The following is a 7,187-nucleotide window of genomic DNA, read 5'->3' as shown; positions in this document are numbered from 1 at the left end:
CGAAATTCAAAGCAAACAAACATTACGTCTGAATACGTTTTGCTCGAAGTGTGTAGTCGTTGGGCATTCTCGTGGAGATTTTATCTTAATGTTTGTCCCGCGGTGAGTTAACTGAGTTACAACGCTAAAATCCAGGGTTCGATCGCAGATAGCCTATTGTGTAATTTTGTGCTAAAACAACAACAACAACAACAACGCTTCTTTATCCTGTTGTAATAGTTAAATCCACTATCAAAATGTGAAAGCAAATGAGACGATTCATTTTGAAGTAAAAATATACTGTATTTCTGCTCTAGTAAACCTATTGAGTGTATTATGCTGTATGGTTGAGGAAATACTGTATAGGCAACGTTATAAATGAAATAACACAGCAAAAAGATGGCTTTATTTGTTTTAGAATTTTCGCGCAAATCTACACTAGGACTTCATCGTTAATCTTAGAACGCATCTACGGACCCACGTTTTTGCGGTAACGGGATGAGAACCTAGAATTCTCGGATTCATATTGATGGGTAAGTTAACTGTTAGGTCACACCCGGCCTATAAAAAAAAGGTGGGGAACTTTTCCATAGAACACAAATTCAGGTGAGAAAAATGATACAAAAACTAGATTTACAACTTTAATATTTATTTTAATATATCTGAAACGTCCTAACAAGGTAATTATAACTTGGTCTATTAACTAGACATACAGTATATTTAGATTTAGTGAAAAAAGGTAAAATGTTTTGGCTTTTTTTTATTCATGATAAAGACGAACTATTTGTTTCATCGTAGGTTTAAAATAATAGAATTAGGCTGATTTTTTTTTTCAATGCTGCAGCTTTATTAAACTAACAACTATATCAAGGTACAGTAATAGACTATATAAAGAACAACAATTAACCTTATATAAAGTAAAAGGTTAAGAAACGAAAGTAAATATAAATATGTTGTGACTTTACAGAAATATATTTTTTTTAAATCTATATGTGACGATTTACACATTTCTTCTCCTGTTTTGCTTTTTTTTCTCATTTCGTTTTTCTAGGATATTACATATCCTCCTATTTCCTTCAAATTTTTATCTTTTTTGTATCTGTTAATAAGCTACATTTTAGATGTAAGCTGATATAATTTTAACTAACTTTTATACCTATCACAGATATGCAATATATGGAGCCATATCCACTCGACATGAAGTGAAAAAAAAACTAATTAAATTAAGTAGTTTTAGTGCCAACAAAATGAAACAAATTAATAACCAGCAACAGCGCCGGGTAGTTCTCCTTCCTCAGTGTCAGACTCACAGGAGTCATCCATGAAGAGCTGCCGTATTTCCTGAGGTGACGCCATTCCTAGCCTCGTAAAAACCACCATTGTGGCCATGTCTTCTTGGGATTCGGCATCAATCTCATCCATGACATGGTTTAACCAGTCGTTTATCACGTCAAGGCGTTGATCCAAAGCATCTAAACGGCAGTTTATGGAATCCATGTCAGAGCTGATTTCGTCACAGAACACAAGAGCTTCAGTTGTTCCTGAAGAAAATTACAAACAGTTTTCCATTATAATAGTGTAAAGTAATATAAAATTTAAATTCACAACAATACCGAATTTATATGGAAACCATCAATGAATGATTAAACTTGAGAGTAAGGCTTGTGGAAGATGTCGTGTATTTAGTAAGTATTTCTATTGGTTAGGGAGTTCAGTAGTAAACCACAACAAAACTGAGCAAAACATGTTGAATTTAAGTGTACAGATTTGGACTGAAGAAGAAGACACGTGAAGTGACGAAACTGGTATCAACATAAATATGTTGTTATTCCGTTATTGTGTATTTAAACTTTATTTAATTTACAAATTGCCTATCACCAAAGGGACATCTGAATATAATTCTATTATTAGCTCAATCATTAAAGTAGAAAAAAAAATTATATTGGAAACAGAGGAAAAGACGCCACCCCCCCCCCCCCCCAGTGGCACGCTCAATCATTAAAGTAGGAAAAAATTATATTGCAAACAGAGGAAAAGACGCCCCCCCCCCCTCAGTGGCACGCTCAATCATTAAAGTAGAAAAAAAAATGATATTGCAAACAGAGGAAAAGACCGCCCCCCCCCCCAGTGGCACAGCGGTATGTATGCGAACTTAAAACGCTAAAAACCGGGTTTCGATACCCGTGGTCGGCAGAGCACAGATAGTCCATTGTGTAGCCTTGTGCTTAACTACAAACAAACAGATGAAAATACTTTGTATTTCAAGAGAATTGGTTGCCATGGGAATTAGAATAAAACCTTTTAAAACTTTAAATTTTTAAGACGGCAAGAAAATTATTATATTATATAACTGCTGCATATTAGTACAGTAAAATACCCGATCAAATACGTTTTTAAAGATAATCTTTGAAATGTATTAGCAAAAATTTGTTACGTATTTAGTCACAGTCTCTTTCGGATTCTACAACACGTAGAAACTCTAGAAAAACGCATTAATTGAAGAGCGATCTGTTAAGTAAGCTTTGAGGCAATATATTTTACATTTCCTGAATGAAATCACTAGGTTCGGTTTGTTTTGAATTTCACGCAAAGCCATCTGTGCTAGCCGTCCCTAATTTAGCGTTGTTAGACTAGAGGGAAGGCAACTAGTCAACCCCATCCACCGCTAACTCTTGGGCCTACTCTTTTACAAACGAATAGTTGGACTGACCGTAACATTATAACGCCCTCACGGTTGAAAGAGCGAGCATGTTCGGCGACGGGGATTCGAACTCACGGCCCGCAGATTGCGAGTCGAGCGCCCCCTAACAACCAGCCCAAGTCACTAGGAAAGAAGTGTTTTGAGTATGTTTTTTCATATTGAAATCATCACCAATATTCCCCCCAAGATATCTTGCTGTTCAAAAGTCCAAGAAATACTTGCAAATATAAGTTAAATATAATTAGAATATGCTGAGATAAAATTACTTATAAATTCAAACTTTTATGCGCAATTTCGACAAAAAAAAGAAAGAAAATTTAAACCAACGATAATACAATAAGCGTCGGGAGGATTTGTAAATTTTTATTAATTTTTTTCTGAAACAAAGTAACTAACTGCGTGATATTGACAAACTTTAAATCGATACATACTTAATGTTGAATGCTTAATAATGTTGAATAATATTTAATGAGTGTTATTTTCTTTTATAAGCATTGATGTCTTCTGGTATTAAAAATTACATGTATTTTTCATTAAATCCTGTGTGCGACAGCTCGAACGGCTGGAAAAAACTCAAATATTTCTCTTGTTGTTCTTCAAAAAAATTATGGAAACAATTAAATCTTCGACCACCAGGGGAGTGATGTCAACAACATTAAAATCAGGTTGAAATATTGTTGTTTTACAATACAGTTTCTCTGTCTGTTTGTTTTAGAGCTAGGCCACACTGGGCTATTTGCTGTGGAGAATCGAACCCTGGATTTTAGCGATGTAAGTCCGTAAACTTGCCGCTGTCCCACCGGAGAACAACAGTTTGTCAAGCACAAAACAAAAATATATCAAATAAAGAAGAGAACGTGGATTGTCTGCCTAAAAGTCAAGATACACAGTAAGAGAAAAGTTTGCTAGATATTGAGAGCCAAAATATGCTAAAAGAAAGGGACTGAAATACAGTGCTTTTATTGCAACTTTTTCTGTAACCTTAATTATAATTCATAATGATTATAATCCCTCTTCTATAACTCGTAGTTCTCTCTTCCACATGTGAGGCTTACGATTAGACACCTCTCTTACTAAATACTGTTTGTACCTGAACACGTAGAATCAACACAGTGAAATCGGAAGAACAAGGGGGTAAGGGGGAGGCCTTTAACGCCTTTCATTTACGCCTGGTGAGGTCAGGTTAAAACGTGCTCATAATCTTAAGGCTAACATACACTATATCTACAAGTTTTACCGTGAATATTTTAGGAATTACTCGATTTGAAGCCTATAACTGCCACATTTCTCGGGGGGTTATACCCCCTGAACACCACAGAATTATTATGATCAGGTGTTTGTTTGTTTGTAATTAAGCACAAAGCTACACAATGGGCTATCTGTGCTCTGCCCACCACGGGTATCGAAACCCGGATTATAGCGTTGTAAGTCCGCAGACATACCGCTGTGCCACTGGGGGCATGATCAGGTGTCTGATACACTTAGCACCCTCATGTAACTTTGCTTCCTACACTTGTGCGATGTTTTTGGATTTGCTTAAAGTAAAACACCTCTGTCGTTCTCACCTTCTTCGTTGTTGTCTTCTTCCTCGTCTACAGAGCTTTTGAAGAAGCTAGAAAAGTCTACGCCAAGTAAATCCTGCAACTGTTTTAATAGAAACTCCACAATTTCATATTCGTTCTGTTTTCCTTTCATTTCTTCCTTCACAGCGCTGAAACTTCCGTTAATGATGGAGATAAACATGTTTAACAGGATGAACGTTACGACCAAAACATACGTCAGATAGAAACACAGTCCATAGTAGCCGTGACTCATGAACATCGTGTCAAAGTCAATGTCTCCTATTAAAGGAAACAACAACGAGCTTATTAGTTACACATTTCAACTCCAGATGCCGCCTCTTATTGTATGATGTTGGAAGAAATAACATATTTCTGGTAGTTCAGAAAATGGAATATTAAGCATACAGTAGACAGAATATGAAACAAAATGTGTAAATATTCACACATACATAAACACATCAGAAATATAAAATCTGGATTGTGTTTGAAAATTACGCACAACTACGAGTTTTTTGTTGTGTTTTTAATATTGTTCGAGGTTTAGATTTTTTGTTGTCTTTTTAAGATTGTTCGATGCTTAGATTTTTATTATGAAAGATCTACTGTCCAAGAGATAAAAACATTTTTACACGTGGTTTGTAAAAATACTTAAGACTCGAAATGAGATTATGATACTGTTACGACAGCGGAAGTCACGTGACACTGGTAACACGTCATGAGATTCGCGAAGGATCTTGATTTTTTCCTGGCAACTCTAGTCTTTTCTAGGCGCCCTCTTTTTTTTTTGTATATAAGCCCGGCATAAAAATCGGAGAAATAATTGCAGATAGACAGATGTATAGAGACATATAATTGAGTCAAGCGAGCGGTAGTAACCGTAAGTAAAATGCGTGAATCGTTGTGAATTATAGCTTGTGTTTAAGTTAAAGTGACTTTGGAAATTCTGTGTATTTCAAAGTCGTATTGAGAAAGAATAAACTGTTTTTATTTAAGAAAGGACTTGTATCGCTGAAGTTTCTCGGGAAGAATTTATACCAGAAATTAACAAACGAGCAGATACGCAACAATACAAATGTTATAAATGGAAGAACAGCATAATAAACGAATAAATTAAGAACAATTAAGGTATATACTAGTAAAGATCCGCAAAACATCTTTATTGCAAAGTACTTCTTTAAATACAGGATTTCTAGAGTAATACAACATAATTCTAATCGTAGATACCGAAATCTATAAGTCCACTTGTCTTAGGCCTAACGTTAGTTAAGCCTTTATGAAGTACGGTCTATATTCGATAAAGAGATAAATTAACACTGTAACTTGTGTATATATATATATATATATATATATTTAGTTTAGTTAGAGTTAAATACCGTACCTAATATTACCAATAAATAAACTTATAATATTATTCTACGACTTAACGTTAGACCTTTCTAAAAATTGATAAGTTTTAATATGTAGTTGTATAAACAACATATTATTTACATCCTTTGAAATTAAGTGCGCGTGCACGCGCATTTATATAGTTAGGTGTGCGCGTATTTTCAGGACAGACGAAAACCGAGAATTATTATGGTTGATATATATATATATCAATGATTAAATTCTCAAACATAACGAGTTAACATTGTTTAAGTGCTATTTTACAACATTTATCACTAATTTGGTAAATTACACTATGCTATCGTTGAAGTTTGACACTGATATGCTATACTATAAGTATTTTATTATAAAATACTTGTAATTACACAGGTATTTGCGATTATTTAGATATTCGGGCGTAGTAAACAAGTTGTAATTTTTTATTTTGTTCGTCAAAAGAAAAATAATTGTCACTTTTAGTATTCAACCAAAATTTTCAATTGACCTATGAAATATCTGGTTCTACACGTTTGAAGAATTAAAAGAACGAGAGTTAAGTAAGTCAACAATAGTATTATAAGTAGGCTTACCTAACAGATGCATGATCATAGATTCAGCTGTAGTGATGATTCCACTATATTTAGGCATGTCACTTCCGTAGGCTACAAACAAAAAATTTTGCTCAGACTGACTTTCTGCTAATATATAAACACCAGTTTTTTCTTCTTTTTTTAACCCATTTAAGGACAGATATTAAAACTGTATTTACTTCTGGCTAACATTGGCTAACTGGCTAACATTGTATATTTGAACATTTCACTGCAGTACACGTACTTCCTAATAAAGTTCATAATAGTTCACAATATATATACGTTATAAATGAGACAGCCAACATCAAAGTAATATAGAAACAGATTAACGGATACAAATCGAGTTTAGTTAGAAATAAACTACAGTAAGAACAGAACGTGTTTCCGAGTGATTTTTTTTTCTATATTAGAATAGAGCCCGTTTCATTTATTTCTGCAGTCACAGTGTAAGATTAATATTTACAGGCGTTTGTGATTTTACATCTAAGATATCTTTCAAAATTGAGAACAAAAAGCGTCTATGGCCAATGTTTCGTCGTTGCCTTCTTGATACAAGTTTATGGAACAGGAAATAACAATCAGCGTTACAAACAAGTTTCATGAAAACCGAACGTCTCGTGAGGTTCAGAGCGTTTTCAATTTGGTTTATTTGTCTCGTGAGGTTCAGAGCGTTTTCAGTTTGTTTTATTTGTCTCGTGAGGTACAGAGCGTTTTCAATTTGGTTTATTTGTATCGTGAGGTTCAGAGCGTTTTCAATTTGGTTGATTTGTATTCTGCGCTCGCTGTCCCTAATTGAGCAGTGAAAAACTAGAGTGAAGGCAGCTAGTCATCACCTCCAACCGCTAACGTTTGGGCTACGCTTTTACCAACGAACAGTGGGATTGACCGTGACATGATAACGTCTCCACGGCTGAAAGGGCGAACATGTTTGGTGGGACCCGCGACCCGCAAATTGCGAGTCGAGCGCCCTAACCACTTGGCCATAGGACC

At 34.8% G+C, this 7,187-nt stretch overlaps 1 pseudogene; it reads right to left on the bottom strand.

Moving 5' to 3' along the window:
• Positions 1-917: 917 nt before the first annotated feature.
• LOC106471642 overlaps positions 918-7,187 on the bottom strand; it is a 50,412-nt pseudogene continuing 44,142 nt past the window's right edge.

Source organism: Limulus polyphemus, unplaced genomic scaffold (assembly GCF_000517525.1).
Source record: "Limulus polyphemus unplaced genomic scaffold, Limulus_polyphemus-2.1.2 Scaffold4751, whole genome shotgun sequence".
Lineage (NCBI taxonomy): Eukaryota > Metazoa > Arthropoda > Merostomata > Xiphosura > Limulidae > Limulus > Limulus polyphemus.
The sequence above is the reverse complement of the archived record's forward strand: the minus strand, read 5'-3'. Positions and strand labels throughout refer to the sequence as shown.